The following is a 26,817-nucleotide window of genomic DNA, read 5'->3' on the forward strand; positions in this document are numbered from 1 at the left end:
TTATTGTTTGGGTTTGGGTTATTGTTAGGGGTTAGGGTTATGGTTTGGGTTAGGGTTATTGTTAGGGGTTATGGTTTGGGTTATGGTTATGGTTGGGGTTATAGTTATGGTTTGGGTTAGAGTTATTGTTAGGGGTAGGGTTATGGTTTGGGTTAGGGTTATTGTTAGGGGTTATGGGTTGGGTTATGGTTATGGTTGGGGTTATGTTTATGGTTTGGGTTAGTGTTATTGTTAGGGGTTATGGTTTGGGTTAGGGTTATTGTTAGGGGTTATAGTTTGGGTTAGGGTTATTGTTCGGGGTTATGGTGTGTGTTATGGTTATGGTTATGGTTGGGGTTATGGTTTTGGTTAGGGTTATTGTTAGAGGTTTGGGTTATGGTTTGGGTTAGGGTTATTGCTAGGGGTTAGGGGTTATGGTTTGGTTAGGGTTATTGTTAGAGGTTGGGGTTATGGTTTGGGTTAGGGTTATTGCTAGGGGTTAGGGCTTCTGGTTTGGTTTATGGTTATGGTTAAGGTTATGGTTGGGGTTATGGTTTGGGTTCGGGTTATTGTTAGGGGTTGGGGGTTGTGGTTTGGGTTATGGTTATGGTTGGGGTTATGGTTATGGATGGAATTATGGTTTGGGTTAGGGTTATTTTTAGGGGTTAGGGGTTATGGTTTGGGTTATGGTTGGGGTTATGGTTTAGGTTAGGGTTATTAGTAGGGGTTGGGGTTATGGTTTGGGTTAGGGTTATTGTAAGGGATTAGGGGCTATGGTTTGGGTTATGGTTATGGTTGGTGTTATTGTTTGGGTTTGGGTTATTGTTAGGGGTTGGGGTTATGGTTTGGGTTAGGGTTATTGTTAGGGGTTATGGTTTGGGTTATGGTAATGGTTGGGGTTATAGATATGGTTTGGGTTAGAGTTATTGTTAGGGGTAGGGTTATGGTTTGGGTTAGGGTTATTGTCAGGGGTTATGGTTTGGGTTATGGTTATGGTTGGGGTTATGGTTATGGTTGGGGTTATGGTTTGGGTTAGTGTTATTGTTAGGGTTTATGGTTTGGGTTAGGGTTATTGTTAGGGGTTATGGTTTGGGTTATGGTAATGGTTGGGGTTATAGTTATGGTTTGGGTTAGAGTTATTGTTAGGGGTAGGGTTATGGTTTGGGTTAGGGTTATTGTCAGGGGTTATGGTTTGGGTTATGGTTATGGTTGGGGTTATGGTTATGGTTTGGGTTAGTGTTATTGTTAGCGGTTATGGTTTGGGTTAGGGTTATTGTTAGGGGTTATGGTTTGGGTTATGGTGATGGTTTGGGTTTTGGTTATGGTTGGGGTTATGGGTTGGGTTAGGGTTATTGTTAGGGGTTAGGGTTTGGGTTATGGTTATGGTTGGGGTTATGGTTATGGTTGGGGTTATGTTTGGGTTAGGGTTATTGTTAGGGGTTGGGGTTTTGTTTTTGGTTAGGGTTATTGTTAGGGGTTATGGTTTGGGTTATGGTTATGGTTGGGGTTACTGTTGGGTTTATGGTTGGGGTAATGGTTGGGTTTATGGTTGGGGTTATGGTTTTGGTTGGGGTTATGGTTATGGTTGGGGTTATGGTTATGGTTGGGGTTATGGTTGAAGTTATGGTTATGGTTGGGTTTATGGTTTTGGTTAAGGTTGGGGTTATGGTTGAAGTTATGGTTATGGTTGGGGTTATGGTTATGGTTATGGTTTGGGTTGGGGTATATGTAGGGGTTGAGGTTATGGTTTTGGTTAGGGTTATTGTTAGGGGTTATGGTTTGGGTTAGGGTTATTGTTAGGCGTTAGGGGTTATGGTTTGGGTTATGGTGTGGGTTATGGTTATGGTTGGACTTATGGGTATGGTTCGGGTTATGGTTATGGTTGGGGTTATGGTTATGGTTGGGGTTATGGTTATGGTTGGGGTTATGGTTTGGGTTAGGGTTATATTTAGGGGTTGCGGTTATGGTTTGGGTTAGGGTTATTGTTAGGGGTTAGGGTTATTGTTTAGGTTAGGGTTATGGTTTAGGTTAGGGTTACTGTTAGGGGTTGGGGTTATGGTTTGGGTTAGGGTTATTGTTAGGGGTTAAGGGTTATGGGTTGGGTTATGGTTATGGTTGGGATTATGGTTGGGGTTATAGTTTGGGTTAGGGTTATTGTTAGGGGTTGGGGTTATGGTTCTGGTTAGGGTTATTGTTCGGGGTTATGGTGTGTGTTATGGTTATGGTTATGGTTGGGGTTATGGTTTTGGTTAGGGTTATTGTTAGAGGTTCGGGTTATGGTTTGGGTTAGGGTTATTGCTAGGGGTTAGGGGTTATGGTTTGGTTTATGGTTATGGTTATGGTTAAGGTTATGGTTGGGGTTATGGTTTTGGTTAGGGTTATTGTTAGGGGTTGGGGGTTGTGGTTTGGGTTATGGTTATGGTTGGGGTTATGGTTATGGATGGGATTATGGTTTGGGTTAGGGTTATTTTTAGGGGTTAGGGGTTATGGTTTTGGTTATGGTTGGGGTTATGGTTTGGGTTAGGGTTATTGTAAGGGATTAGGGGCTATGGTTTGGGTTATGGTTATGGTTGGTGTTATTGTTTGGGTTTGGGTTATTGTTAGGGGTTAGGGTTATGGTTTGGGTTAGGGTTATTGTTAGGGGTTATGGTTTGGGTTATGGTTATGGTTGGGGTTATAGTTATGGTTTGGGTTAGAGTTATTGTTAGGGGTAGGGTTATGGTTTGGGTTAGGGTTATTGTTAGGGGTTATGGGTTGGGTTATGGTTATGGTTGGGGTTATGTTTATGGTTTGGGTTAGTGTTATTGTTAGGGGTTATGTTTATGGTTTGGGTTAGTGTTATTGTTAGGGGTTATGGTTTGGGTTAGGGTTATTGTTAGGGGTTATAGTTTGGGTTAGGGTTATTGTTAGGGGTTATGGTTTGGGTTATGGTTGGTTGGGATTATAGTTATGGATTGGGTTAGAGTTATTGTTAGGGGTAGGGTTATGGTTTGGGTTAGGGTTATTGTTAGGAGTTATGGTTTGGGTTATGGTTATGGTTGGGGTTATGGTTTGGGTGAGTGTTATTGTTAGGGGTTATGGTTTGGGTTAGGGTTATTGTTAGGGGTTATGGTTTGGGTTATGGTGATGGTTTGGGTTTTGGTTATGGTTGGGGTTATGGGTTGGGTTAGGGTTATTGTTAGGGGTTACGGTTTAGGTTATGGTTATGGTTGGGGTTATGGTTTTGGTTGGGGTTATGGTTATGGTTGGGGTTATCGTTATGGTTATGGTTGGGGTTATGTTTGGGTTAGGGTTATTGTTAGCGGTTAGGGGTTATGGTTTGGGTTATGGTTGGGTTTATGGTTGGGGTTATGGTTTGGGTTATGGTTTGGGTTATGGTTTGGGTTATGGTTTGGGTTATGGTTTGTGTTATGGTTATGGTTATTGTTAGGGGTTGGGGTTATGGTTCGGGTTATTGTTAGGGGTTGGGGTTATTGTTTGGGTTAGGGTTATTGTTAGGGGTTATGGTTTGGGTTATGGTTATGGTTGGGGTTATGGTTTGGGTTAGGGTTATTGTCGGGGAATGGGGTTATGGTTCTGGTCAGGGTTATATTTAGGGGTTAGGGGTTATCGTTTGGTTTATGGTTATGGTTAAGGTTATGGTTGGGGTTATGGTTTGGGTTAGGGTTATTGTTGGGGAATGGGGTTATGGTTCTGGTCAGGGTTATATTTAGGGGTTAGGGGTTATCGTTTGGTTTATGGTTATGGTTAAGGTTATGGTTGGGGTTATGGTTTGGGTTAGGGTTATTGTTATGGTTGGGGTTATGGTGTGGGTTATGGTTATGGTTGTACTTATGGTTATGGTTCGGGTTATGGTTATGGTTGGGGATATGCTTTGGGTTAGGGTTATATTTAGGGGTTGCGGTTATGGTTTGGGTTAGGGTTATTGTTAGGGGTTAGGGTTATGGTTTGGGTTAGGGTTATATTTAGGGGTTGCGGTTATGGTTTGAGTTAGGGTTATTGTTAGGGGTTAGGGTTATGGTTTGGGTTAGGGTTGTATTTAGGGGTTGCGGTTATGGTTTGGGTTAGGGTTATTGTTAGGGGTTAGGGTTATGGTTTATGTTAGGGTTATTGTTAGGGGTTGGGGTTATGGTTTGGGTTAGGGTTATTGTTAGGGGTTAAGGGTTATTGGTTGGGTTAGGGTTGTATTTAGGGGTTGCGGTTATGGTTTGGGTTAGGGTTATTGTTAGGGGTTAGGGTTATGGTTTATGTTAGGGTTATTGTTAGGGGTTGGGGTTATGGTTTGGGTTAGGGTTATTGTTAGGGGTTAAGGGTTATGGGTTGGGTTATGGTTATGGTTGGGGTTATGGTTATGGTTGGGGTTAGGGTTATATTTAGGGGTTGCGGTTATGGTTTGGGTTAGGGTTATTGTTAGGGGTTAGGGTTATGGTTTAAGTTAGAGTTATTGTTAGGGGTTGGGGTTATGGTTTGGGTTAGGGTTATTGTTAGGGGTTAAGGGTTATGGGTTGGGTTATGGTTATGGTTGGGATTATGGTTGGGGTTATAGTTTGGGTTAGGGTTATTGTTAGGGGTTGGGGTTATGGTTCTGGTTAGGGTTATTGTTTGGGGTTATGGTGTGGGTTATGGTTATGGTTATGGTTGGGGTTATGGTTTTGGTTAGGGTTATTGTTAGAGGTTTGGGTTATGGTTTGGGTTAGGGTTATTGCTAGGGGTTAGGGGTTATGGTTTGGTTTATGGTTATGGTTATGGTTATGGTTAAGGTTATGGTTGGGGTTATGGTTTTGGTTAGGGTTATTGTTAGGGGTTGGGGGTTGTGGTTTGGGTTATGGTTATGGTTGGGGTTATGGTTATGGATGGGATTATGGTTTGGGTTAGGGTTATTTTTAGGGGTTAGGGGTTATGGTTTTGGTTATGGTTGGGGTTATGGTTTGGGTTAGGGTTATTGTAAGGGATTAGGGGCTATGGTTTGGGTTATGGTTATGGTTGGTGTTATTGTTTGGGTTTGGGTTATTGTTAGGGGTTGGGGTTATGGTTTGGGTTAGGGTTATTGTTAGGGGTTATGGTTTGGGTTATGGTTATGGTTGGGGTTATAGTTATGGTTTGGGTTAGAGTTATTGTTAGGGGTAGGGTTATGGTTTGGGTTAGGGTTATTGTTAGGGGTTATGGGTTGGGTTATGGTTATGGTTGGGGTTATGTTTATGGTTTGGGTTAGTGTTATTGTTAGGGGTTATGGTTTGGGTTAGGGTTATTGTTAGGGGTTATAGTTTGGGTTAGAGTTATTGTTAGGGGTAGGGTTATGGTTTGGGTTAGGGTTATTGTTAGGAGTTATGGTTTGGGTTATGGTTATGGTTGGGGTTATGGTTTGGGTGAGTGTTATTGTTAGGGGTTATGGTTTGGGTTAGGGTTATTGTTAGGGGTTATGGTTTGGGTTATGGTGATGGTTTGGGTTTTGGTTATGGTTGGGGTTATGGGTTGGGTTAGGGTTATTGTTAGGGGTTACGGTTTAGGTTATGGTTATGGTTGGGGTTATGGTTTTGGTTGGGGTTATGGTTATGGTTATGGTTGGGGTTATCGTTATGGTTATGGTTGGGGTTATGTTTGGGTTAGGGTTATTGTTAGCGGTTAGGGGTTATGGTTTGGGTTATGGTTGGGTTTATGGTTGTTGTTATGGTTTGGGTTATGGTTTGGGTTATGGTTTGGGTTATGGTTTGGGTTATGGTTTGGGTTATGGTTTGGGTTATGGTTTGGGTTATGGTTTGGGTTATGGTTTGGGTTATGGTTTGGGTTATGGTTTGGGTTATGGTTTGGGTTATGGTTTGGGTTATGGTTTGGGTTATGGTTTGGGTTATGGTTTGGGTTATGGTTTGGGTTATGGTTTGGGTTATGGTTTGGGTTATGGTTTGGGTTATGGTTTGGGTTATGGTTTGGGTTATGGTTTGGGTTATGGTTTGGGTTATGGTTTGGGTTATGGTTTGGGTTATGGTTTGGGTTATGGTTTGGGTTATGGTTTGGGTTATGGTTTGGGTTATGGTTTGGGTTATGGTTTGGGTTATGGTTTGGGTTATGGTTTGGGTTATGGTTTGGGTTATGGTTTGGGTTATGGTTTGGGTTATGGTTTGGGTTATGGTTTGGGTTATGGTTTGGGTTATGGTTTGGGTTATGGTTTGGGTTATGGTTTGGGTTATGGTTTGGGTTATGGTTTGGGTTATGGTTTGGGTTATGGTTTGGGTTATGGTTTGGGATATGGTTTGGGTTATGGTTTGGGTTATGGTTTGGGTTATGGTTTGGGTTATGGTTTGGGTTATGGTTTGGGTTATGGTTTGGGTTATGGTTTGGGTTATGGTTTGGGTTATGGTTATGGTTATTGTTAGGGGTTGGGGTTATTGTTCGGGTTATTGTTAGGGGTTTGGGTTATTGTTTGGGTTAGGGTTATTGTTAGGGGTTATGGTTTGGGTTATGGTTATGGTTGGGGTTATGGTTTGGGTTAGGGTTATTGTCGGGGAATGGGGTTATGGTTCTGGTCAGGGTTATATTTAGGGGTTAGGGGTTATCGTTTGGTTTATGGTTATGGTTAAGGTTATGGTTGGGGTTATGGTTTGGGTTATGGTTTGGGTTATGGTTTGGGTTATGGTTTGGGTTAGGGTTATTGTTGGGGAATGGGGTTATGGTACTGGTCAGGGTTATATTTAGGGGTTAGGGGTTATCGTTTGGTTTATGGTTATGGTTAAGGTTATGGTTGGGGTCATGGTTTGGGTTAGGGTTATTGTTATGGTTGGGGTTATGGTGTGGGTTATGGTTATGGTTGTACTTATGGTTATGGTTCGGGTTATGGTTATGGTTGGGGTTATGGTTATGGTTGGGGATATGGTTTGGGTTAGGGTTATATTTAGGGGTTGTGGTTATGGTTTGGGTTAGGGTTATTGTTAGGGGTTAGGGTTATGGTTTGGGTTAGGGTTATATTTAGGGGTTGCGGTTATGGTTTGGGTTAGGGTTATTGTTAGGGGTTAGGGTTATGGTTTGGGTTAGGGTTGTATTTAGGGGTTGCGGTTATGGTTTGGGTTAGGGTTATTGTTAGGGGTTAGGGTTATGGTTTAGGTTAGGGTTATTGTTAGGGGTTGGGGTTATGGTTTGGGTTAGGGTTATTGTTAGGGGTTAAGGGTTATGGGTTGGGTTATGGTTATGGTTGGGATTATAGTTGGGGTTATAGTTTGGGTTAGGGTTATTGTTAGGGGTTGGGGTTATGGTTCTGGTTAGGGTTTATTATTAGGGGTTATGGTGTGGGTTATGGTTATGATTATGGTTGGGGTTATGGTTTTGGTTAGGGTTATTGTTAGAGGTTGGGGTTATGGTTTGGGTTAGGGTTATTGCTAGGGGTTAGGGCTTCTGGTTTGGTTTATGGTTATGGTTAAGGTTATGGTTGGGGTTATGGTTTGGGTTCGGGTTATTGTTAGGGGTTGGGGGTTGTGGTTTGGGTTATGGTTATGGTTGGGGTTATGGTTATGGATGGAATTATGGTTTGGGTTAGGGTTATTTTTAGGGGTTAGGGGTTATGGTTTGGGTTATGGTTGGGGTTATGGTTTAGGTTAGGGTTATTAGTAGGGGTTGGGGTTATGGTTTGGGTTAGGGTTATTGTAAGGGATTAGGGGCTATGGTTTGGGTTATGGTTATGGTTGGTGTTATTGTTTGGGTTTGGGTTATTGTTAGGGGTTGGGGTTATGGTTTGGGTTAGGGTTATTGTTAGGGGTTATGGTTTGGGTTATGGTAATGGTTGGGGTTATAGATATGGTTTGGGTTAGAGTTATTGTTAGGGGTAGGGTTATGGTTTGGGTTAGGGTTATTGTCAGGGGTTATGGTTTGGGTTATGGTTATGGTTGGGGTTATGGTTATGGTTGGGGTTATGGTTTGGGTTAGTGTTATTGTTAGGGTTTATGGTTTGGGTTAGGGTTATTGTTAGGGGTTATGGTTTGGGTTATGGTAATGGTTGGGGTTATAGTTATGGTTTGGGTTAGAGTTATTGTTAGGGGTAGGGTTATGGTTTGGGTTAGGGTTATTGTCAGGGGTTATGGTTTGGGTTATGGTTATGGTTGGGGTTATGGTTATGGTTTGGGTTAGTGTTATTGTTAGCGGTTATGGTTTGGGTTAGGGTTATTGTTAGGGGTTATGGTTTGGGTTATGGTGATGGTTTGGGTTTTGGTTATGGTTGGGGTTATGGGTTGGGTTAGGGTTATTGTTAGGGGTTAGGGTTTGGGTTATGGTTATGGTTGGGGTTATGGTTATGGTTGGGGTTATGTTTGGGTTAGGGTTATTGTTAGGGGTTGGGGTTTTGTTTTTGGTTAGGGTTATTGTTAGGGGTTATGGTTTGGGTTATGGTTATGGTTGGGGTTACTGTTGGGTTTATGGTTGGGGTAATGGTTGGGTTTATGGTTGGGGTTATGGTTTTGGTTGGGGTTATGGTTATGGTTGGGGTTATGGTTATGGTTGGGGTTATGGTTGAAGTTATGGTTATGGTTGGGTTTATGGTTTTGGTTAAGGTTGGGGTTATGGTTGAAGTTATGGTTATGGTTGGGGTTATGGTTATGGTTATGGTTTGGGTTGGGGTATATGTAGGGGTTGAGGTTATGGTTTTGGTTAGGGTTATTGTTAGGGGTTATGGTTTGGGTTAGGGTTATTGTTAGGCGTTAGGGGTTATGGTTTGGGTTATGGTGTGGGTTATGGTTATGGTTGGACTTATGGGTATGGTTCGGGTTATGGTTATGGTTGGGGTTATGGTTATGGTTGGGGTTATGGTTATGGTTGGGGTTATGGTTTGGGTTAGGGTTATATTTAGGGGTTGCGGTTATGGTTTGGGTTAGGGTTATTGTTAGGGGTTAGGGTTATGGTTTAGGTTAGGGTTATGGTTTAGGTTAGGGTTACTGTTAGGGGTTGGGGTTATGGTTTGGGTTAGGGTTATTGTTAGGGGTTAAGGGTTATGGGTTGGGTTATGGTTATGGTTGGGATTATGGTTGGGGTTATAGTTTGGGTTAGGGTTATTGTTAGGGGTTGGGGTTATGGTTCTGGTTAGGGTTATTGTTCGGGGTTATGGTGTGTGTTATGGTTATGGTTATGGTTGGGGTTATGGTTTTGGTTAGGGTTATTGTTAGAGGTTCGGGTTATGGTTTGGGTTAGGGTTATTGCTAGGGGTTAGGGGTTATGGTTTGGTTTATGGTTATGGTTATGGTTAAGGTTATGGTTGGGGTTATGGTTTTGGTTAGGGTTATTGTTAGGGGTTGGGGGTTGTGGTTTGGGTTATGGTTATGGTTGGGGTTATGGTTATGGATGGGATTATGGTTTGGGTTAGGGTTATTTTTAGGGGTTAGGGGTTATGGTTTTGGTTATGGTTGGGGTTATGGTTTGGGTTAGGGTTATTGTAAGGGATTAGGGGCTATGGTTTGGGTTATGGTTATGGTTGGTGTTATTGTTTGGGTTTGGGTTATTGTTAGGGGTTAGGGTTATGGTTTGGGTTAGGGTTATTGTTAGGGGTTATGGTTTGGGTTATGGTTATGGTTGGGGTTATAGTTATGGTTTGGGTTAGAGTTATTGTTAGGGGTAGGGTTATGGTTTGGGTTAGGGTTATTGTTAGGGGTTATGGGTTGGGTTATGGTTATGGTTGGGGTTATGTTTATGGTTTGGGTTAGTGTTATTGTTAGGGGTTATGGTTTGGGTTAGGGTTATTGTTAGGGGTTATAGTTTGGGTTAGGGTTATTGTTCGGGGTTATGGTGTGTGTTATGGTTATGGTTATGGTTGGGGTTATGGTTTTGGTTAGGGTTATTGTTAGAGGTTTGGGTTATGGTTTGGGTTAGGGTTATTGCTAGGGGTTAGGGGTTATGGTTTGGTTTATGGTTATGGTTATGGTTAAGGTTATGGTTGGGGTTATGGTTTTGGTTAGGGTTATTGTTAGGGGTTGGGGGTTGTGGTTTGGGTTATGGTTATGGTTGGGGTTATGGTTATGGATGGGATTATGGTTTGGGTTAGGGTTATTTTTAGGGGTTAGGGGTTATGGTTTTGGTTATGGTTGGGGTTATGGTTTGGGTTAGGGTTATTGTAAGGGATTAGGGGCTATGGTTTGGGTTATGGTTATGGTTGGTGTTATTGTTTGGGTTTGGGTTATTGTTAGGGGTTAGGGTTATGGTTTGGGTTAGGGTTATTGTTAGGGGTTATGGTTTGGGTTATGGTTATGGTTGGGGTTATAGTTATGGTTTGGGTTAGAGTTATTGTTAGGGGTAGGGTTATGGTTTGGGTTAGGGTTATTGTTAGGGGTTATGGGTTGGGTTATGGTTATGGTTGGGGTTATGTTTATGGTTTGGGTTAGTGTTATTGTTAGGGGTTATGGTTTGGGTTAGGGTTATTGTTAGGGGTTATAGTTTGGGTTAGGGTTATTGTTAGGGGTTATGGTTTGGGTTATGGTTGGTTGGGATTATAGTTATGGATTGGGTTAGAGTTATTGTTAGGGGTAGGGTTATGGTTTGGGTTAGGGTTATTGTTAGGAGTTATGGTTTGGGTTATGGTTATGGTTGGGGTTATGGTTTGGGTGAGTGTTATTGTTAGGGGTTATGGTTTGGGTTAGGGTTATTGTTAGGGGTTATGGTTTGGGTTATGGTGATGGTTTGGGTTTTGGTTATGGTTGGGGTTATGGGTTGGGTTAGGGTTATTGTTAGGGGTTACGGTTTAGGTTATGGTTATGGTTGGGGTTATGGTTTTGGTTGGGGTTATGGTTATGGTTATGGTTGGGGTTATCGTTATGGTTATGGTTGGGGTTATGTTTGGGTTAGGGTTATTGTTAGCGGTTAGGGGTTATGGTTTGGGTTATGGTTGGGTTTATGGTTGTTGTTATGGTTTGGGTTATGGTTTGGGTTATGGTTTGGGTTATGGTTTGGGTTATGGTTTGGGTTATGGTTTGGGTTATGGTTTGGGTTATGGTTTGGGTTATGGTTTGGGTTATGGTTTGGGTTATGGTTTGGGTTATGGTTTGGGTTATGGTTTGGGTTATGGTTTGGGTTATGGTTTGGGTTATGGTTTGGGTTATGGTTTGGGTTATGGTTTGGGTTATGGTTTGGGTTATGGTTTGGGTTATGGTTTGGGTTATGGTTTGGGTTATGGTTTGGGTTATGGTTTGGGTTATGGTTTGGGTTATGGTTTGGGTTATGGTTTGGGTTATGGTTTGGGTTATGGTTTGGGTTATGGTTTGGGTTATGGTTTGGGTTATGGTTTGGGTTATGGTTTGGGTTATGGTTTGGGTTATTTTTATGGTTATGGTTATTGCTAGGGGTTGGGGTTATGGTTCGGGTTATTGTTAGGGGTTGGGGTTATGGTTTGGGATAGGGTTATTGTTAGGGGTTATGGTTTGGGTTATGGTTATGGTTGGGGTTATGGTTTGGGTTAGGGTTATTGTTGGGGAATGGGGTTATGGTTCTGGTTAGGGTTATTTTCAGGGGTTAGGGGTTATGGTTTGGTTTATGGTTATGGTTAAGGTTGTGGTTGGGGTTATGGTTTTGGTTAGGGTTATTGTTATGGTTGGGGTTATGGTTATGGTTGGGGTTATTGTTAGGGGTTAGGGTTATGGTTTAGGTTAGGGTTATTGTTAGGGGTTATGGTTTGGGTTAGGGCAGTGCTTCTCAAATAGTGGGGCGCGCCCCCCAGGGAGGGCGTGGTGCGATACCTGGGGGGGGGCGCGTGTAACCCTGGGGAACAGGATTTTATTTGGCCGTACAAAGTATAAAGTGTAAAGTATAAAGTGTAATTGCGCGTCCACAACAGTAGCTGGCAGTGGCGCTCTCTATAGTGGCGCTATGGTTTGGGTTATGGTTATGGTTGGTGTTATTGTTTGGGTTTGGGTTATTGTTAGGGGTTGGGGTTATGGTTTGGGTTAGGGTTATTGTTAGGGGTAATGGTTTGGGTTATGGTTATGGTTGGAGTTACAGTTATTGTTTGGGTTAGAGTTATTGTTAGGGGTTATGGTTTGGGTTAGGGTTATTGTTAGGGGTTATGGTTTGGGTCATGGTTATGGTTGGGGTTATGGTTATGGTTTTGGTGAGTGTTATTGTTAGGGGTTATGGTTTGGGGTAGGGTTATTGTTAGGGGTTATGGTTTGGGTTATGGTGATGGTTTGGGTTTTGGTTATGGTTGGGGTTATGGGTTGGGTTAGGGTTATTGTTAGGGTTTAGGGTTATGGTTATGGTTATGGTTGGGGTTATGGTTATGGTTGGGGTTATGTTTGGGGTTATGTTTGGGTTAGGGTTATTGTTAGGGGTTGGGGTTTTGGTTTGGGTTAGGGTTATTGTTAGGGGTTAGGGGTTATGGTTTGGGAAAAAAGATCGGGGACATGATGCCCACAGTACCTGGTATTCCCAAGCGGTCCCCCAAACAGGTACTAACCAGGCCCGAACCACGTTTGGCTTCCGGGATTGGACGAGATCGGGCCTTTTCAGGGTGGTATGGCCGTGAGCGGTACTGTCCCAGCAGATGGACACCCATGAAATGTCGAAAAAAGATCTGGGACATGATGCTGACAGCACCTGGTATTCCCAAGCGGTCTCCCAAACAGGTACTAAACAGGCCCGCCCGAACCAGGCTTGGCTTCCAAGATCGGACGAGATCGGGCCTTGTCAGGGTGGTATGACTGTGTGCGGTACTGCGCCAGCAGATGGACACCCATGAAATGTCGAAAAAGATGCGGGGCATGATGCTCACAGCACCTGGTATTCCCAAGCGGTCTCCCAAATAGGTACTAACCCGGCCCGAACAATGCTTGGATTCCGAGATCAGACTAGATAGGGCCTTTTCAGCGTGGTCTGGCCGTGAGCGGTACTGCGCCAGCAGATGGACACCCATGAAATGTCGAAAAAACATCTGGGACATGATGCTCACAGCACCTGGTATTCCCAAGCGGTCTCCCAAACAGGTACTAACCAGGCCCGAACAATGCTTGGGTTCCGAGATCAGACGAGATAGGGCCTTTTCAGGGTGGTCTGGCCGTGAGCGGTACTTCGCCAGCAGATGGACACCCATGAAATGTCAAAAAAGATGCGGGGCATGATGCTCAGCACCTGGTATTCCCAAGCGGTCTCCCAAACAGGTACTACCCAGGCCCGAATCATGTTTGGCTTCCAAGATCAGACGAGATCGGGCCTTTTCAGGGTAGTATGGCCATGAGCGGTACTGTGCCAGGACATGGACACCCATAAAATGTCGAAAAAGATCCGGGGCATGATGCTCACAGCACCTGGTATTCCCAAGCGGTCTCCCAAACATGTACTGACCAGGCCCGAACCATGCTTGGCTTCCGAGATCGGTCAAGACCGGGCCTTTTCAGGGTGGTATGGCCGTGAGCGGTAGTCTACTAGCAGATGGACACCCATGAAATGTCAAAAAATGATCTGGGACATGATGCTCACAGCACCTGGTATTCCCAAGCGGTCTCCCAAACAGGTACTAACCAGGCCCGAACAATGCTTGGATTCCGAGGTCAGACGAGATAGGGCCTTTTCAGGGTGGTCTGGCCGTGAGCGGTACTGCGCCAGCAGATGGACACCCATGAAATGTCGAAAAATGATCTGGGACATGATGCTCACAGCACCTGGTATACCCAAGCAGTCTCCCAAACAGGTACTAACCAGGCCCGAACCATACTTGGTTTCCGAGATCGGGCGAGATCGGGCCTTTTCAGGGTGGTATGGCCGTGCATGGCACTGCATCAGCAGATGGATACATGAAATGTTGAAAAAGATGCGGGGCATGATGCTCACAGCACCTGGTATTCCCAAGCGGTCTCCCAAACAGGTACTAACCAGGCTGAATCTTGCTTGGCTTCCGATATCAGACGAGATAGGGCCTTTTCAGGGTGGTATGGCCGTGAGCGGTACTGCACTAGCAGATGGACACCCATGAAATGTCGAAAAAGATGCGGGGCATGGCGCTCACAGCACCTGGTATTCCCAAGCGGTCTCCCAAACAGGTACTACCCAGGCCCGAATCATGCTTGGCTTCCGAGATCAGACGAGATCGGGCCTTTTCAGGGTTGTATGGCCATGAGCGGTACTGCACCAGGAGATGGACACCCATAAAATGTCGAAAAAGATCCGGGGCATGATGCTCACAGCACCTGGTATTCCCAAGCGGTCTCCCAAACATGTACTAACCAGGCCCGAACCATGCTTGGCTTCCGAGATCGGTCAAGATCGAGCCTTTTCAGGGTGGTATGGCCGTGAGCGGTACTCTACTAGCAGATGGACACCCATGAAATGTCAAAAAATGATCTGGGATATGATGCTCACAGCACCTGGTATTCCCAAGCGGTCTCCCAAACAGGTACTAACCAGGCCCGAACAATGCGTGGATTCCGAGATCAGACGAGATAGGGCCTTTTCAGGGTGGTCTGGCCGTGAGCGGTACTGCGCCAGCAGATGGACACCCATAAAATGTCGAAAAAGATGCGGGGCATGATGCTCACAAAACCTGGTATTCCCAAGCGGTCTCCCAAACAGGTACTAACCAGGCCCGAACCATGCTTGGCTTCCGAGATCAGATGAGATCGGGCCTTTTCAGGGTGGTATGGCCGTGAGCAGTACTGTACTAGGAGATGGACACCCATGAAATGTCGAAAAAAGATCTGGGACATGATGCTCACAGCACCTGGTATCCCCAAGCGGTCTCCCAAACAGGTACTACCCAGGCCCGAATCATGCTTGGCTTCCGAGATCAGACGAGATCGGGCCTTTTCAGGGTTGTATGGCCGTGAGCGGTACTATGCTAGGAGATGGACACCCATAAAATGTCGAAAAAGATCCGGGGCATGATGCTCACAGCACCTGGTATTCCCAAGCGGTCTCCAAAACAGGTACGAACCAGGCCCGCCCGAACCAGGCTTGGCTTCCGAGATCGGACGAGATCGGGCCTTTTCACGGTGGTATGACCGGGTGCGGTACTGCGCCAGCAGATGGACACCCATGAATTGTCGAAAAAGATGCGGGGCATGATGCTCACAGCACCTGGTATTCCCAAGCGGTCTCCCAAATAGGTACTAACCAGGCCCGAACAATGCTTGGATTCCGAAATCAGGCGAGATAGGGCCTTTTCAGGGTGGTCTGGCTGTGAGCGGTACTGCGTGGGCAGATGGACACCCATGAAATGTCGAAAAATGATCTGGGACATGATGCTCACCGCACCTGGTGTTCCCAAGCGGTCTCCCAAACAGGTACTACGCAGGCCCGAATCATGCTTGGCTTCCAAGATCAACACGAGATCGGGCCTTTTCAGGGTTGTATGGCCGTGAGCGGTACTGTGCCAGGAGATGGACACCCATAAAATGTCGAAAAAGATGCGGGGCATGATGCTCACAGCACCTGGTATTCCCAAGCGGTCTCCCAACTAGGTACTAACCAGGTCCGAACAATGCTTGGATTCCGAGATCAGACGAGATAGGGCCTTTTCAGGGTGGTCTGGCCGTGAGCGGTACTGCGCCAGCAGATGGACACCCATGAAATGTCAAAAAAATCTGGGACATGATGCTCACAGCACCTGGTATATCCAAGCGGTCTCCCAAACAGGTACTAACCAGGCCCGAACAATAGTTGGCTTCCGAGATCGGACGAGATCGGGCCTTTTCAGGGTGGTTTGGCCGTGAGCGGTACTGCACTGGCAGATGGACACCCATAAAATGTCGAAAAAAATCCGGGGCATGATGCTGACAGCACCTGGTATTCCCAAGCGGTCTCCCAGACAGGTACCAACCAGGCCCGAACCATGCTTGGTTTCCGAGATCGGACGAGATCGGGCCTTTTCAGGTTGGTATGGCCGTGAGCGGTACTGCACCAGCAGATGGGCACCCACAAAATGTCGAAAAAAGATCTGGGACATGATGCTCACAGTACCTGGTATTCCCAAGTGGTCTCCCAAACAGGTACTAACCAGGCCCGAACAATGCTTGGATTCCGAGATCAGACGAGATAGGGCCTTTTCAGGGTGGTCTGGCCGTGAGCGGTACTGCGCCAGCAGATGGACACCCATGAAATGTCGAAAAATGATCTGGGACATGATGCTCACAGCACCTGGTATCCCCAAGCGGTCTCCCAAACAGGTACTACCCAGGCCCGAATCATGCTTGGCTTCCAAGATCTGACGAGATCAGGCCTTTTCAGGGTTGTATGGCCGTGAGCGGTACTACGCTAGGAGATGGACACCCATAAAATGTCGAAAAAGATCCGGGGCATGATGCTCACAGCACCTGGTATTCCCAAGCGGTCTCCAAAACAGGTACGAACCAGGCCCGCCCGAACCAGGCTTGGCTTCCGAGATCGGACGAGATCGGGCCTTTTCACGGTGGTATGACCGGGTGCGGTACTGCGCCAGCAGATGGACACCCATGAAATGTCGAAAAAGATGCGGGGCATGATGCTCACAGCACCTGGTATTCCCAAGCGGTCTCCCAAATAGGTACTAACCAGGCCCGAACAATGCTTGGGTTCCGAAATCAGGCGAGATAGGGCCTTTTCAGGGTGGTCTGGCCGTGAGCGGTACTGCCCCAGCAGATGGACACCCATGAAATGTCGAAAAATGACCCGGGACATGATGCTCACAGCACCTGGTATTCCCAAGCAGTCTCCCAAACAGGTACTAACCAGGCCCAAACCATGCTTGGCTTCCGAGATCGAACGAGATCGGGCCTTTTCAGGGTGGTATGGCCGTAAGCGGTACTCCACTGGCAGATGGACACCCATAAAATGTCGAAAAAGATCCGGGGCATGATGCTCACAGCACCTGGTATTCCCAAGCGGTCTCCCAAACATGTACTAAGCAGGCCCAAACCATGCTTGGCTTCCGAGATCGGTCAAGATCGGGCCTTTTCAGGGTGGTAAGGCCGTGAGCGGTACAGCAGTAGCAGATGGACACCCATAAAATGTCGAAAAAGATGCGGGGCATGATGCTCACAAAACCTAGTATTCCCAAGCGGTCTCCCAAACAGGTACTAACCAGGCCCGAACCATGCTGGACTTCCGAGATCGGACGAGATCAGGCCTTTTCAGGGTGGTATGGCAGTGAGGCGTAATACCCCAGCAGATGGACACCCATGAAATGTCGAAAAAAGATCTGGGGCATGATGCTCACAGTACCTGGTATTCCCAAGCGGTCCCCCAAACAGGTACTACCCAGGCCCGAACCATGCTTGGCATCCGAGATCAGATGAGATCGGGCCTTTTCAGGGTGGTATGGCCGTGAGCAATACTGTACTAGGAGATGGACACCCATGAAATCTCGAAAAAAGATCTGGGACATGATGCTCACCGTACCTGGTATTCCCAAGCGTTCTCCCAAACAGGTACTACCCAGGCCCGAATCATGCTTGGCTTCCGAGATCAGACGGGATCGGGCCTTTTCAGGGTAGTATGGCCGTGAGCGGTACTGCATTAGCAGATGGACACCCATGAAATGTCGAAAAAAGATCTGGGACATGATGCTCCCAGCACCTGGTATTCCCAAGCGGTCTTCCAAACAGGTATTAACCAGGCCCGAACAATGCTTGGCTTCCGAAATCGGACGAGATCGGGCCTTTTCAGGGTTGATATGGCCGTGAGCGGTACAGTACCAGTACATGGACACCCATGAAATGTCGAAAAAAGATCTGGGACATGAGGCTCACAGCACCTGGTATTCCCAAGCGGTCTCCCAAACAGGTACTAACCAGGCCCGAAAAATAGTTGACTTCCGAGATCGGACGAGATCGGGCCTTTTCAGGGTGGTATGGCCGTGAGCGGTACTGCACTGGCAGATGGACACCAATAAAATGTCGAAAAAAATCCGGGGCATGATGCTCACAGCACCTGGTATTCCCAAGCGGTCTCCCAAACAGGTACTAACCAGGCCCGAACCATGCGTGGCTTCCGAGACCGGACGAGATCGGGCCTTTTCAGGGTGGTATGGCCGTAAGTGGTACTGCGCCAGCAGATGGACACCCATGAAATGTCGAAAAAAAGATCTGGGACATGATGCTCACAGCACCTGGTATTCCCAAGGGGTCTCCCAAACAGGTACTAACCAGGACCGAACCATGCTTGGCTTCCGAGATCGGACGAGATCGGGCCTTTTCAGGTTGGTATGGCCGTGAGCGGTACTGCATCAGCAGATGGGCACCCATGAAATGTCGAAAAAAGATCTGGGACATGATGCTCACAGTACCTGGTATTCCCAAGTGGTCTCCCAAACAGGTACTAACCAGGCACGAACAATGCTTGGATTCCGAGATCAGACGAGATAGGGCCTTTTCAGGGTGGTCTGGCCGTGAGCGGTACTGCGCCAGCAGATGGACACCCATGAAATGTCGAAAAATGATCTGGGACATGATGCTCACAGCACCTGGTAACCCCAAGCGGTCTCCCAAAAAGGTACTACCCAGGCCTGAATCATGCTTGGCTTCAGAGATCAGACGAGATCGGGCCTTTTCAGGGTTGTATGGCCGTGAGCGGTACTACGCTAGGAGATGGACACCCATAAAATGTCGAAAAAGATCCGGGGCATGATGCTCACAGCACCTGGTATTCCCAAGCGGTCTCCAAAACAGGTACGAACCAGGCCCGCCCGAACCAGGCTTGGCTTCCGAGATCGGACTAGATCGGGCCTTTTCACGGTGGTATGACCGGGTGCGGTACTGCGCCAGCAGATGGACACCCATGAAATGTCGAAAAAGATGTGGGGCATGATGCTCACAGCACCTGGTATTCCCAAGCGGTCTCCCAAATAGGTACTAACCAGGCCCGAACAATGCTTGGGTTCCGAAATCAGGCGAGATAGGGCCTTTTCAGGGTGGTCTGGCCGTGAGCGGTACTGCGCCAGCAGATGGACACCCATGAAATGTCGAAAAATGATCTGGGACATGATGCTCACAGCACCTGGTATTCCCAAGCGGTCTCCCAAACAGGTACTAACCAGGCCCGAACCATGCTTGGCTTCCGAGATCGGACGAGATCGGGCCTTTTCAGGGTGGTATGGCCGTGAGCGATACTCCACTGGCAGATGGACACCCATAAAATGTCGAAAAAGATCCGGGGCATGATGCTCACAGCACCTGGTATTCCCAAGCGGTCTCCCAAACATGTACTAAGCAGGCCCGAACCATGCTTGGCTTCCGAGATCGGTCAAGATCGGGCCTTTTCAGGGTGGTAAGGCCGTGAGCGGTACTGCAGTAGCAGATGGACACCCATAAAATCTCGAAAAAGATGCGGGGCATGATGCTCACAGAACCTGGTATTCCCAAGCGGTCTCCCAAACAGGTACTACCCAGGCCCTAACCATGCTTGGCTTCCAAGATCAGATGAGATCAGGCCTTTTCAGGGTGGTATGGCCGTGAGCAGTACTGTACTAGGAGATGGACACCCATGAAATGTCGAAAAAAGATCTGGGACATGATGCTCACAGCACCTGGTATTCCCAAGCGGTCTTCCAAACAGGTACTAACCAGGCCCGAACAATGCTTGGCTTCCGAAATCGGACGAGATCGGGCCTTTTCAGGGTTGATATGGCCGTGAGCGGTACAGTACCAGCACATGGACACCCATGAAATGTCGAAAAAAGATCTGGGACATGAGGCTCACAGCACCTGGTATTCCCAAGCGGTCTCCCAAACAGGTACTAACCAGGCCCGAACAATAGTTGGCTTCCGAGATCGGACGAGATCGGGCCTTTTCAGGGTGGTATGGCCGTGAGCGGTACTGCACTGGCAGATGGACACCCATAAAATGTCGAAAAAAATCCGGGGCATGATGCTCACAGCACCTGGTATTCCCAAGCGGTCTCCCAGACAGGTACTAACCAGGCCCGAACCATGCGTGGCTTCCGAGACCGGACGAGATCGGGCCTTTTCAGGTTGGTATGGCCGTGAGCGGTACTGCACCAGCAGATGGGCACCCATGAAATGTCGAAAAAAGATCTGGGACATGATGCTCACAGTACCTGGTATTCCCAAGTGGTCTCCCAAACAGGTACTAACCAGGCCCGAACAATGCTTGGATTCCGAGATCAGACGAGATAGGGCCTTTTCAGGGTGGTCTGGCCGTGAGCGGTACTGCGCCAGCAGATGGACACCCATGAAATGTCGAAAAATGATCTGGGACATGATGCTCACAGCACCTGGTATCCCCAAGCGGTCTCCCAAACAGGTACTACCCAGGCCCGAATCATGCTTGGCTTCCGAGATCAGACGAGATCGGGCCTTTTCAGGGTTGTATGGCCGTGAGCGGTACTACGCTAGGAGATGGACACCCATAAAATGTCGAAAAAGATCCGGGGCATGATGCTCACAGCACCTGGTATTCCCAAGCGGTCTCCAAAACAGGTACGAACCAGGCCCGCCCGAACCAGGCTTGGCTTCCGAGATCGGACGAGATCGGGCCTTTTCACGGTGGTATGACCGGGTGCGGTACTGCGCCAGCAGATGGACACCCATGAAATGTCGAAAAAGATGCGGGGCATGATGCTCACAGCACCTGGTATTCCCAAGCGGTCTCCCAAATAGGTACTAACCAGGCCCGAACAATGCTTGGATTCCGAAATCAGGCGAGATAGGGCCTTTTCAGGGTGGTCTGGCCGTGAGCGGTACTGCGCCAGCAGATGGACACCCATGAAATGTCGAAAAATGATCTGGGACATGATGCTCACAGCACCTGGTATTCCCAAGCGGTCTCCCAAACAGGTACTACGCAGGCCCGAATCATGCTTGGCTTCCAAGATCAACACGAGATCGGGCCTTTTCCGGGTTGTATGGCCGTGATCGGTACTGTGCCAGGAGATGGACACCCATAAAATGTCGAAAAAGATGCGGGGCATGATGCTCACAGCACCTGGTATTCCCAAGCGGTCTCCCAACTAGGTACTAACCAGGCCCGAACAATGCTTGGATTCCGAGATCAGACGAGATAGGGCCTTTTCAGGGTGGTCTGGCCGTGAGCGGTACTGCGCCAGCAGATGGACACCCATGAAATGTCAAAAAAATCTGGGACATGATGCTCACAGCACCTGGTATACCCAAGCGGTCTCCCAAACAGGTACTAACCAGGCCCGAACAATAGTTGGCTTCCGAGATCGGACGAGATCGGGCCTTTTCAGGGGGGTTTGGCCGTGAGCGGTACTGCACTGGCAGATGGACACCTATAAAATGTCGAAAAAAATCCGGGGCATGATGCTCACAGCACCTGGTATTCCCAAGCGGTCTCCCAGACAGGTACTAACCGACCCAAACCATGCTTGGCTTCTGAGATCGGACGAGATCGGGCCTTTTCAGGTTGGTATGGCCGTGAGCGGTACTGCACCAGCAGATGGGCACCCATGAAATGTCGAAAAAAGATCTGGGACATGATGCTCACAGTACCTGGTATTCCCAAGTGGTCTCCCAAACAGGTACTAACCAGGCCCGAACAATGCTTGGATTCCGAGATCAGACGAGATAGGGCCTTTTCAGGGTGGTCTGGCCGTGAGCGGTACTGCGCCAGCAGATGGACACCCATGAAATGTCGAAAAATGATCTGGGACATGATGCTCACAGCACCTGGTATCCCCAAGCGGGCTCCCAAACAGGTACTACCCAGGCCCGAATCATCCTTGGCTTCCGAGATCAGACGAGATCGGGCCTTTTCAGGGTTGTATGGCCGTGAGCGGTACTCTGCTAGGAGATGGACACCCATAAAATGTCGAAAAAGATCCGGGGCATGATGCTCACAGCACCTGGTATTCCCAAGCGGTCTCCAAAACAGGTAAGAACCAGGCCCGCCCGAACCAGGCTTGGCTTCCGAGATCGGACGAGATCGGGCCTTTTCACGGTGGTATGACCGGGTGCGGTACTGCGCCAGCAGATGGACACCCATGAAATGTCGAAAAAGATGCGGGGCATGATGCTCACAGCACCTGGTATTCCCAAGCGGTCTCCCAAACAGGTACTACGCAGGCCCGAATCATGCTTGGCTTCCAAGATCAACACAAGATCGGGCCTTTTCAGGGTTGTATGGCCGTGAGCGGTACTGTGCCAGGAGATGGACACCCATAAAATGTCGAAAAAGATGCGGGGCATGATGCTCACAGCACCTGGTATTCCCAAGCGGTCTCCCAACTAGGTACTAACCAGGTCCGAACAATGCTTGGATTCCGAGATCAGACGAGATAGGGCCTTTTCAGGGTGGTCTGGCCGTGAGCGGTACTGCGCCAGCAGATGGACACCCATGAAATGTCAAAAAAATCTGGGACATGATGCTCACAGCACCTGGTATACCCAAGCGGTCTCCCAAACAGGTACTAACCAGGCCCGAACAATAGTTGGCTTCCGAGATCGGACGAGATCGGGCCTTTTCAGGGTGGTTTGGCCGTGAGCGGTACTGCACTGGCAGATGGACACCCATAACATGTCGAAAAAAATCCGGGGCATGATGCTCACAGCACCTGGTATTCCCAAGCGGTCTCCCAGACAGGTACCAACCAGGCCCGAACCATGCTTGGTTTCCGAGATCGGACGAGATCGGGCCTTTTCAGGTTGGTATGGCCGTGAGCGGTACTGCACCAGCAGATGGGCACCCACAAAATGTCGAAAAAAGATCTGGGACATGATGCTCACAGTACCTGGTATTCCCAAGTGGTCTCCCAAACAGGTACTAACCAGGCCCGAACAATGCTTGGATTCCGAGATCAGGCGAGATAGGGCCTTTTCAGGGTGGTCTGGCCGTGAGCGGTACTGCGCCAGCAGATGGACACCCATGAAATGTCGAAAAATGATCTGGGACATGATGCTCACAGCACCTGGTATCCCCAAGCGGTCTCCCAAACAGGTACTACCCAGGCCCGAATCATGCTTGGCTTCCGAGATCTGACGAGATCGGGCCTTTTCAGGGTTGTATGGCCGTGAGCGGTACTACGCTAGGAGATGGACACCCATAAAATGTCGAAAAAGATCCGGGGCATGATGCTCACAGCACCTGGTATTCCCAAGCGGTCTCCAAAACAGGTACGAACCAGGCCCGCCCGAACCAGGCTTGGCTTCCGAGATCGGACGAGATCGGGCCTTTTCACGGTGGTATGACCGGGTGCGGTACTGCGCCAGCAGATGGACACCCATGAAATGTCGAAAAAGATGCGGGGCATGATGCTCACAGCACCTGGTATTCCCAAGTGGTCTCCCAAATAGGTACTAACCAGGCCCGAACAATGCTTGGGTTCCGAAATCAGGCGAGATAGGGCCTTTTCAGGGTGGTCTGGCCGTGAGCGGTACTGCGCCAGCAGATGGACACCCATGAAATGTCGAAAAACGACCCGGGACATGATGCTCACAGCACCTGGTATTCCCAAGCGGGCTCCCAAACAGATACTAACCAGGCCCGAATCATGCTTGGCTTCCGAGATCGGACAAGATCGGGCCTTTTCAGGGTAGTATGGCCGTGAGCGGTACTGCATTAGCAGATGGACACCCATGAAATGTCGAAAAAAGATCTGGGACATGATGCTCACAGCACCTGGTATTCCGAAGCGGTCTCCCAAACAGGTACTAACCAGCCCGAACAATAGTTGACTTCCGAGATCGGACGAGATCGGGCCTTTTCAGGGTGGTATGGCCGTGAGCGGTACTGCACTGGCAGATAGACACCCATAAAATGTCGAAAAAAATCCGGGGCATGATGCTCACAGCACCTGGTATTCCCAAGCGGTCTCCCAAACAGGTACTAACCGGGCCCGAACCATGCGTGGCTTCCGAGACCGGACGAGATCGGGCCTATTCAGGGTGGTATGGCCGTAAGTGGTACTGCGACAGCAGATGGACACCCATGAAATGTCGAAAAAAAGATCTGGGACATGATGCTCACAGCAGCTGGTATTCCCATGGGGTCTCCCAAACAGGTAATAACCAGGACCAAACCATGCTTGACTTCCGAGATCGGACGAGATCAGGCCTTTTCAGGGTGGTATGGCAGTGAGGCGTAATGCCCCAGCAGATGGACACCCATGAAATGTCGAAAAAAGATCTGGGGCATGATGCTCACAGTACCTGGTATTCCCAAGCGGTCTCCCAAGCAGGTACTACCCACGCCCGAACCATGCTTGGCTTCCGAGATCAGATGAGATCGGGCCTTTTCAGGGTGGTATGGCCGTGAGCAGTACTGTACTAGGAGATGGACACCCATGAAATGTCGAAAAAAGATCTGGGACATGATGCTCAAAGCACCTGGTATCCCCAAGCGGTCTCCCAAACAGGTACTACCCAGGCCCGAATCATGCTTGGCTTCCGAGATCAGACGAGATCGGGCCTTTTCAGGGTTGTATGGCCGTGAGCGGTACTATGCTAGGAGATGGACACCCATAAAATGTCGAAAAAGATCCGGGGCATGATGCTCACAGCACCTGGTATTCCCAAGCGGTCTCCAAAACAGGTACGAACCAGGCCCGCCCGAACCAGGCTTGGCTTCCGAGATCGGGCCTTTTCACGGTGGTATGACCGGGTGCGGTACTGCGCCAGCAGATGGACACCCATGAAATGTCGAAAAAGATGCGGGGCATGATGCTCACAGCACCTGGTATTCCCAAGCGGTCTCCCAAATAGGTACTAACCAGGCCCGAACAATGCTTGGGTTCCGAAATCAGGCGAGATAGGGCCTTTTCAGGGTGGTCTGGCCGTGAGCGGTACTGCGCCAGCAGATGGACACCCATGAAATGTCGAAAAATGATCTGGGACATGATGCTCACAGCACCTGGTATTCCCAAGCGGTCTCCCAAACAGGTACTACGCAGGCCCGAATCATGCTTGGCTTCCAAGATCAACACGAGATCGGGCCTTTTCAGGGTTGTATGGCCGTGATCGGTACTGTGCCAGGAGATGGACACCCATAAAATGTCGAAAAAGATGCGGGGCATGATGCTCACAGCACCTGGTATTCCCAAGCGGTCTCCCAACTAGGTACTAACCAGGCCCGAACAATGCTTGGATTCCGAGATCAGACGAGATAGGGCCTTTTCAGGGTGGTCTGGCCGTGAGCGGTACTGCGCCAGCAGATGGACACCCATGAAATGTCAAAAAAATCTGGGACATGATGCTCACAGCACCTGGTATACCCAAGCGGTCTCCCAAACAGGTACTAACCAGGCCCGAACAATAGTTGGCTTCCGAGATCGGACGAGATCGGGCCTTTTCAGGGTGGTTTGGCCGTGAGCGGTACTGCACTGGCAGATGGACACCCATAAAATGTCGAAAAAAATCCGGGGCATGATGCTCACAGCACCTGGTATTCCCAAGCGGTCGCCCAGACAGGTACTAACCAGGCCCAAACCATGCTTGGCTTCTGAGATCGGACGAGATCGGGCCTTTTCAGGTTGGTATGGCCGTGAGCGGTACTGCACCAGCAGATGGGCACCCAGGAAATGTCGAAAAAAGATCTGGGACATGATGCTCACAGTACCTGGTATTCCCAAGTGGTCTCCCAAACAGGTACTAACCAGGCCCGAACAATGCTTGGATTCCGAGATCAGACGAGATAGGGCCTTTTCAGGGTGGTCTGGCCGTGAGCGGTACTGCGCCAGCAGATGGACACCCATGAAATGTCGAAAAATGATCTGGGACATGATGCTCACAGCACCTGGTATCCCCAAGCGGGCTCCCAAACAGGTACTACCCAGGCCCGAATCATCCTTGGCTTCCGAGATCAGACGAGATCGGGCCTTTTCAGGGTTGTATGGCCGTGAGCGGTACTCTGCTAGGAGATGGACACCCATAAAATGTCGAAAAAGATCCGGGGCATGATGCTCACAGCACCTGGTATTCCCAAGCGGTCTCCAAAACAGGTAAGAACCAGGCCCGCCCGAACCAGGGTTGGCTTCCGAGATCGGACGAGATCGGGCCTTTTCACGGTGGTATGACCGGGTGCGGTACTGCGCCAGCAGATGGACACCCATGAAATGTCGAAAAAGATGCGGGGCATGATGCTCACAGCACCTGGTATTCCCAAGCGGTCCCCCAAATAGGTACTAACCAGGCCCGAACAATGCTTGGGTTCCGAAATCAAGCGAGATAGGGCCTTTTCAGGGCTGTCTGGCCGTGAGCGGTACTGCGCCGGCAGATGGACACCCATGAAATGTCGAAAAATGATCTGGGACATGATGCTCACAGCACCTGGTATTCCCAAGCAGTCTCCCAAACAGGTACTAACCAGGCCCGAACCATGCTTGGCTTCCGAGATTGGACGAGATCGGGCCTTTTCAGGGTGGTATGGCCGTGAGCGGTACTCCACTGGCAGATGGACACCCATAAAATGTCGAAAAAGATCCGGGGCATGATGCTCACAGCACCTGGTATTCCCAAGCGGTGTCCCAAACATGTACTAAGCAGGCCCGAACCATGCTTGGCTTCCGAGATCGGTCAAGATCGGGCCTTTTCAGGGTGGTAAGGCCGTGAGCGGTACTGCAGTAGCAGATGGACACCCATAAAATGTCGAAAAAGATGCGGGGCATGATGCTCACAAAACCTGGTATTCCCAAGCGGTCTCCCAAACAGGTACTAACCAGGCCCGAACCATGCTTGACTTCCGAGATCGGACGAGATCAGGCCTTTTCAGGGTGGTATGGCAGTGAGGCGTAATGCCCCAGCAGATGGACACCCATGAAATGTCGAAAAAAGATCTGGGGCATGATGCTCACAGTACCTGGTATTCCCAAGCGGTCTCCCAAGCAGGTACTACCCACGCCCGAACCATGCTTGGCTTCCGAGATCAGATGAGATCGGGCCTTTTCAGGGTGGTATGGCCGTGAGCAGTACTGTACTAGGAGATGGACACCCATGAAATGTCGAA

The 26,817-nt window shown here is 48.7% G+C and overlaps 60 pseudogenes; all 60 read right to left on the bottom strand.

The window, feature by feature from the left end:
• Nucleotides 1-12,342: 12,342 nt before the first annotated feature.
• Nucleotides 12,343-12,462, bottom strand: LOC144202391 (5S ribosomal RNA; annotated as a pseudogene).
• Nucleotides 12,463-12,699: 237 nt separating this feature from the next.
• Nucleotides 12,700-12,819, bottom strand: LOC144202369 (5S ribosomal RNA; annotated as a pseudogene).
• Nucleotides 12,820-12,876: 57 nt separating this feature from the next.
• On the bottom strand, nucleotides 12,877-12,996 carry LOC144202245 (5S ribosomal RNA; annotated as a pseudogene).
• Nucleotides 12,997-13,226: 230 nt separating this feature from the next.
• LOC144202340 (5S ribosomal RNA) lies at nucleotides 13,227-13,346 on the bottom strand (annotated as a pseudogene).
• Nucleotides 13,347-13,403: 57 nt separating this feature from the next.
• Nucleotides 13,404-13,523, bottom strand: LOC144202292 (5S ribosomal RNA; annotated as a pseudogene).
• Nucleotides 13,524-13,754: 231 nt separating this feature from the next.
• On the bottom strand, nucleotides 13,755-13,873 carry LOC144202459 (5S ribosomal RNA; annotated as a pseudogene).
• Nucleotides 13,874-13,929: 56 nt separating this feature from the next.
• LOC144202494 (5S ribosomal RNA) lies at nucleotides 13,930-14,049 on the bottom strand (annotated as a pseudogene).
• A 56-nt stretch (nucleotides 14,050-14,105) lies between these two features.
• On the bottom strand, nucleotides 14,106-14,225 carry LOC144202274 (5S ribosomal RNA; annotated as a pseudogene).
• A 57-nt stretch (nucleotides 14,226-14,282) lies between these two features.
• Nucleotides 14,283-14,402, bottom strand: LOC144202407 (5S ribosomal RNA; annotated as a pseudogene).
• Nucleotides 14,403-14,458: 56 nt separating this feature from the next.
• On the bottom strand, nucleotides 14,459-14,578 carry LOC144202451 (5S ribosomal RNA; annotated as a pseudogene).
• Nucleotides 14,579-14,635: 57 nt separating this feature from the next.
• Nucleotides 14,636-14,755, bottom strand: LOC144202272 (5S ribosomal RNA; annotated as a pseudogene).
• A 590-nt stretch (nucleotides 14,756-15,345) lies between these two features.
• LOC144202280 (5S ribosomal RNA) lies at nucleotides 15,346-15,465 on the bottom strand (annotated as a pseudogene).
• Nucleotides 15,466-15,520: 55 nt separating this feature from the next.
• On the bottom strand, nucleotides 15,521-15,640 carry LOC144202467 (5S ribosomal RNA; annotated as a pseudogene).
• Nucleotides 15,641-15,696: 56 nt separating this feature from the next.
• LOC144202469 (5S ribosomal RNA) lies at nucleotides 15,697-15,816 on the bottom strand (annotated as a pseudogene).
• A 57-nt stretch (nucleotides 15,817-15,873) lies between these two features.
• LOC144202328 (5S ribosomal RNA) lies at nucleotides 15,874-15,993 on the bottom strand (annotated as a pseudogene).
• A 57-nt stretch (nucleotides 15,994-16,050) lies between these two features.
• Nucleotides 16,051-16,170, bottom strand: LOC144202408 (5S ribosomal RNA; annotated as a pseudogene).
• Nucleotides 16,171-16,406: 236 nt separating this feature from the next.
• LOC144202448 (5S ribosomal RNA) lies at nucleotides 16,407-16,526 on the bottom strand (annotated as a pseudogene).
• A 57-nt stretch (nucleotides 16,527-16,583) lies between these two features.
• Nucleotides 16,584-16,703, bottom strand: LOC144202406 (5S ribosomal RNA; annotated as a pseudogene).
• Nucleotides 16,704-16,759: 56 nt separating this feature from the next.
• LOC144202375 (5S ribosomal RNA) lies at nucleotides 16,760-16,879 on the bottom strand (annotated as a pseudogene).
• A 233-nt stretch (nucleotides 16,880-17,112) lies between these two features.
• On the bottom strand, nucleotides 17,113-17,232 carry LOC144202417 (5S ribosomal RNA; annotated as a pseudogene).
• Nucleotides 17,233-17,289: 57 nt separating this feature from the next.
• On the bottom strand, nucleotides 17,290-17,409 carry LOC144202361 (5S ribosomal RNA; annotated as a pseudogene).
• A 235-nt stretch (nucleotides 17,410-17,644) lies between these two features.
• On the bottom strand, nucleotides 17,645-17,764 carry LOC144202249 (5S ribosomal RNA; annotated as a pseudogene).
• Nucleotides 17,765-17,820: 56 nt separating this feature from the next.
• Nucleotides 17,821-17,940, bottom strand: LOC144202246 (5S ribosomal RNA; annotated as a pseudogene).
• A 58-nt stretch (nucleotides 17,941-17,998) lies between these two features.
• Nucleotides 17,999-18,118, bottom strand: LOC144202348 (5S ribosomal RNA; annotated as a pseudogene).
• Nucleotides 18,119-18,175: 57 nt separating this feature from the next.
• On the bottom strand, nucleotides 18,176-18,295 carry LOC144202460 (5S ribosomal RNA; annotated as a pseudogene).
• Nucleotides 18,296-18,708: 413 nt separating this feature from the next.
• On the bottom strand, nucleotides 18,709-18,828 carry LOC144202449 (5S ribosomal RNA; annotated as a pseudogene).
• Nucleotides 18,829-18,885: 57 nt separating this feature from the next.
• LOC144202225 (5S ribosomal RNA) lies at nucleotides 18,886-19,005 on the bottom strand (annotated as a pseudogene).
• Nucleotides 19,006-19,061: 56 nt separating this feature from the next.
• Nucleotides 19,062-19,181, bottom strand: LOC144202387 (5S ribosomal RNA; annotated as a pseudogene).
• Nucleotides 19,182-19,237: 56 nt separating this feature from the next.
• On the bottom strand, nucleotides 19,238-19,357 carry LOC144202491 (5S ribosomal RNA; annotated as a pseudogene).
• A 57-nt stretch (nucleotides 19,358-19,414) lies between these two features.
• On the bottom strand, nucleotides 19,415-19,535 carry LOC144202275 (5S ribosomal RNA; annotated as a pseudogene).
• Nucleotides 19,536-19,592: 57 nt separating this feature from the next.
• LOC144202483 (5S ribosomal RNA) lies at nucleotides 19,593-19,712 on the bottom strand (annotated as a pseudogene).
• A 56-nt stretch (nucleotides 19,713-19,768) lies between these two features.
• On the bottom strand, nucleotides 19,769-19,888 carry LOC144202478 (5S ribosomal RNA; annotated as a pseudogene).
• Nucleotides 19,889-19,945: 57 nt separating this feature from the next.
• Nucleotides 19,946-20,065, bottom strand: LOC144202329 (5S ribosomal RNA; annotated as a pseudogene).
• A 57-nt stretch (nucleotides 20,066-20,122) lies between these two features.
• On the bottom strand, nucleotides 20,123-20,242 carry LOC144202271 (5S ribosomal RNA; annotated as a pseudogene).
• Nucleotides 20,243-20,832: 590 nt separating this feature from the next.
• On the bottom strand, nucleotides 20,833-20,952 carry LOC144202240 (5S ribosomal RNA; annotated as a pseudogene).
• Nucleotides 20,953-21,007: 55 nt separating this feature from the next.
• LOC144202410 (5S ribosomal RNA) lies at nucleotides 21,008-21,127 on the bottom strand (annotated as a pseudogene).
• Nucleotides 21,128-21,183: 56 nt separating this feature from the next.
• LOC144202276 (5S ribosomal RNA) lies at nucleotides 21,184-21,302 on the bottom strand (annotated as a pseudogene).
• Nucleotides 21,303-21,359: 57 nt separating this feature from the next.
• On the bottom strand, nucleotides 21,360-21,479 carry LOC144202330 (5S ribosomal RNA; annotated as a pseudogene).
• Nucleotides 21,480-21,536: 57 nt separating this feature from the next.
• LOC144202463 (5S ribosomal RNA) lies at nucleotides 21,537-21,656 on the bottom strand (annotated as a pseudogene).
• A 413-nt stretch (nucleotides 21,657-22,069) lies between these two features.
• Nucleotides 22,070-22,189, bottom strand: LOC144202281 (5S ribosomal RNA; annotated as a pseudogene).
• Nucleotides 22,190-22,244: 55 nt separating this feature from the next.
• On the bottom strand, nucleotides 22,245-22,364 carry LOC144202364 (5S ribosomal RNA; annotated as a pseudogene).
• Nucleotides 22,365-22,420: 56 nt separating this feature from the next.
• On the bottom strand, nucleotides 22,421-22,540 carry LOC144202300 (5S ribosomal RNA; annotated as a pseudogene).
• Nucleotides 22,541-22,597: 57 nt separating this feature from the next.
• LOC144202423 (5S ribosomal RNA) lies at nucleotides 22,598-22,717 on the bottom strand (annotated as a pseudogene).
• Nucleotides 22,718-22,774: 57 nt separating this feature from the next.
• Nucleotides 22,775-22,894, bottom strand: LOC144202257 (5S ribosomal RNA; annotated as a pseudogene).
• Nucleotides 22,895-23,130: 236 nt separating this feature from the next.
• On the bottom strand, nucleotides 23,131-23,250 carry LOC144202441 (5S ribosomal RNA; annotated as a pseudogene).
• A 57-nt stretch (nucleotides 23,251-23,307) lies between these two features.
• LOC144202359 (5S ribosomal RNA) lies at nucleotides 23,308-23,427 on the bottom strand (annotated as a pseudogene).
• A 57-nt stretch (nucleotides 23,428-23,484) lies between these two features.
• LOC144202409 (5S ribosomal RNA) lies at nucleotides 23,485-23,603 on the bottom strand (annotated as a pseudogene).
• Nucleotides 23,604-23,659: 56 nt separating this feature from the next.
• LOC144202279 (5S ribosomal RNA) lies at nucleotides 23,660-23,779 on the bottom strand (annotated as a pseudogene).
• A 235-nt stretch (nucleotides 23,780-24,014) lies between these two features.
• On the bottom strand, nucleotides 24,015-24,134 carry LOC144202464 (5S ribosomal RNA; annotated as a pseudogene).
• A 57-nt stretch (nucleotides 24,135-24,191) lies between these two features.
• Nucleotides 24,192-24,311, bottom strand: LOC144202405 (5S ribosomal RNA; annotated as a pseudogene).
• Nucleotides 24,312-24,537: 226 nt separating this feature from the next.
• On the bottom strand, nucleotides 24,538-24,657 carry LOC144202450 (5S ribosomal RNA; annotated as a pseudogene).
• A 234-nt stretch (nucleotides 24,658-24,891) lies between these two features.
• Nucleotides 24,892-25,011, bottom strand: LOC144202241 (5S ribosomal RNA; annotated as a pseudogene).
• Nucleotides 25,012-25,066: 55 nt separating this feature from the next.
• On the bottom strand, nucleotides 25,067-25,186 carry LOC144202365 (5S ribosomal RNA; annotated as a pseudogene).
• A 56-nt stretch (nucleotides 25,187-25,242) lies between these two features.
• LOC144202371 (5S ribosomal RNA) lies at nucleotides 25,243-25,362 on the bottom strand (annotated as a pseudogene).
• Nucleotides 25,363-25,419: 57 nt separating this feature from the next.
• On the bottom strand, nucleotides 25,420-25,539 carry LOC144202331 (5S ribosomal RNA; annotated as a pseudogene).
• Nucleotides 25,540-25,596: 57 nt separating this feature from the next.
• LOC144202466 (5S ribosomal RNA) lies at nucleotides 25,597-25,716 on the bottom strand (annotated as a pseudogene).
• A 413-nt stretch (nucleotides 25,717-26,129) lies between these two features.
• On the bottom strand, nucleotides 26,130-26,249 carry LOC144202476 (5S ribosomal RNA; annotated as a pseudogene).
• Nucleotides 26,250-26,305: 56 nt separating this feature from the next.
• LOC144202453 (5S ribosomal RNA) lies at nucleotides 26,306-26,425 on the bottom strand (annotated as a pseudogene).
• Nucleotides 26,426-26,481: 56 nt separating this feature from the next.
• Nucleotides 26,482-26,601, bottom strand: LOC144202298 (5S ribosomal RNA; annotated as a pseudogene).
• A 57-nt stretch (nucleotides 26,602-26,658) lies between these two features.
• On the bottom strand, nucleotides 26,659-26,778 carry LOC144202468 (5S ribosomal RNA; annotated as a pseudogene).
• Nucleotides 26,779-26,817: the final 39 nt, after the last annotated feature.

The sequence above is a fragment of the Stigmatopora nigra genome, chromosome 9 (genome assembly GCF_051989575.1).
Source record: "Stigmatopora nigra isolate UIUO_SnigA chromosome 9, RoL_Snig_1.1, whole genome shotgun sequence".
Taxonomy (NCBI): Eukaryota; Metazoa; Chordata; class Actinopteri; order Syngnathiformes; family Syngnathidae; genus Stigmatopora; species Stigmatopora nigra.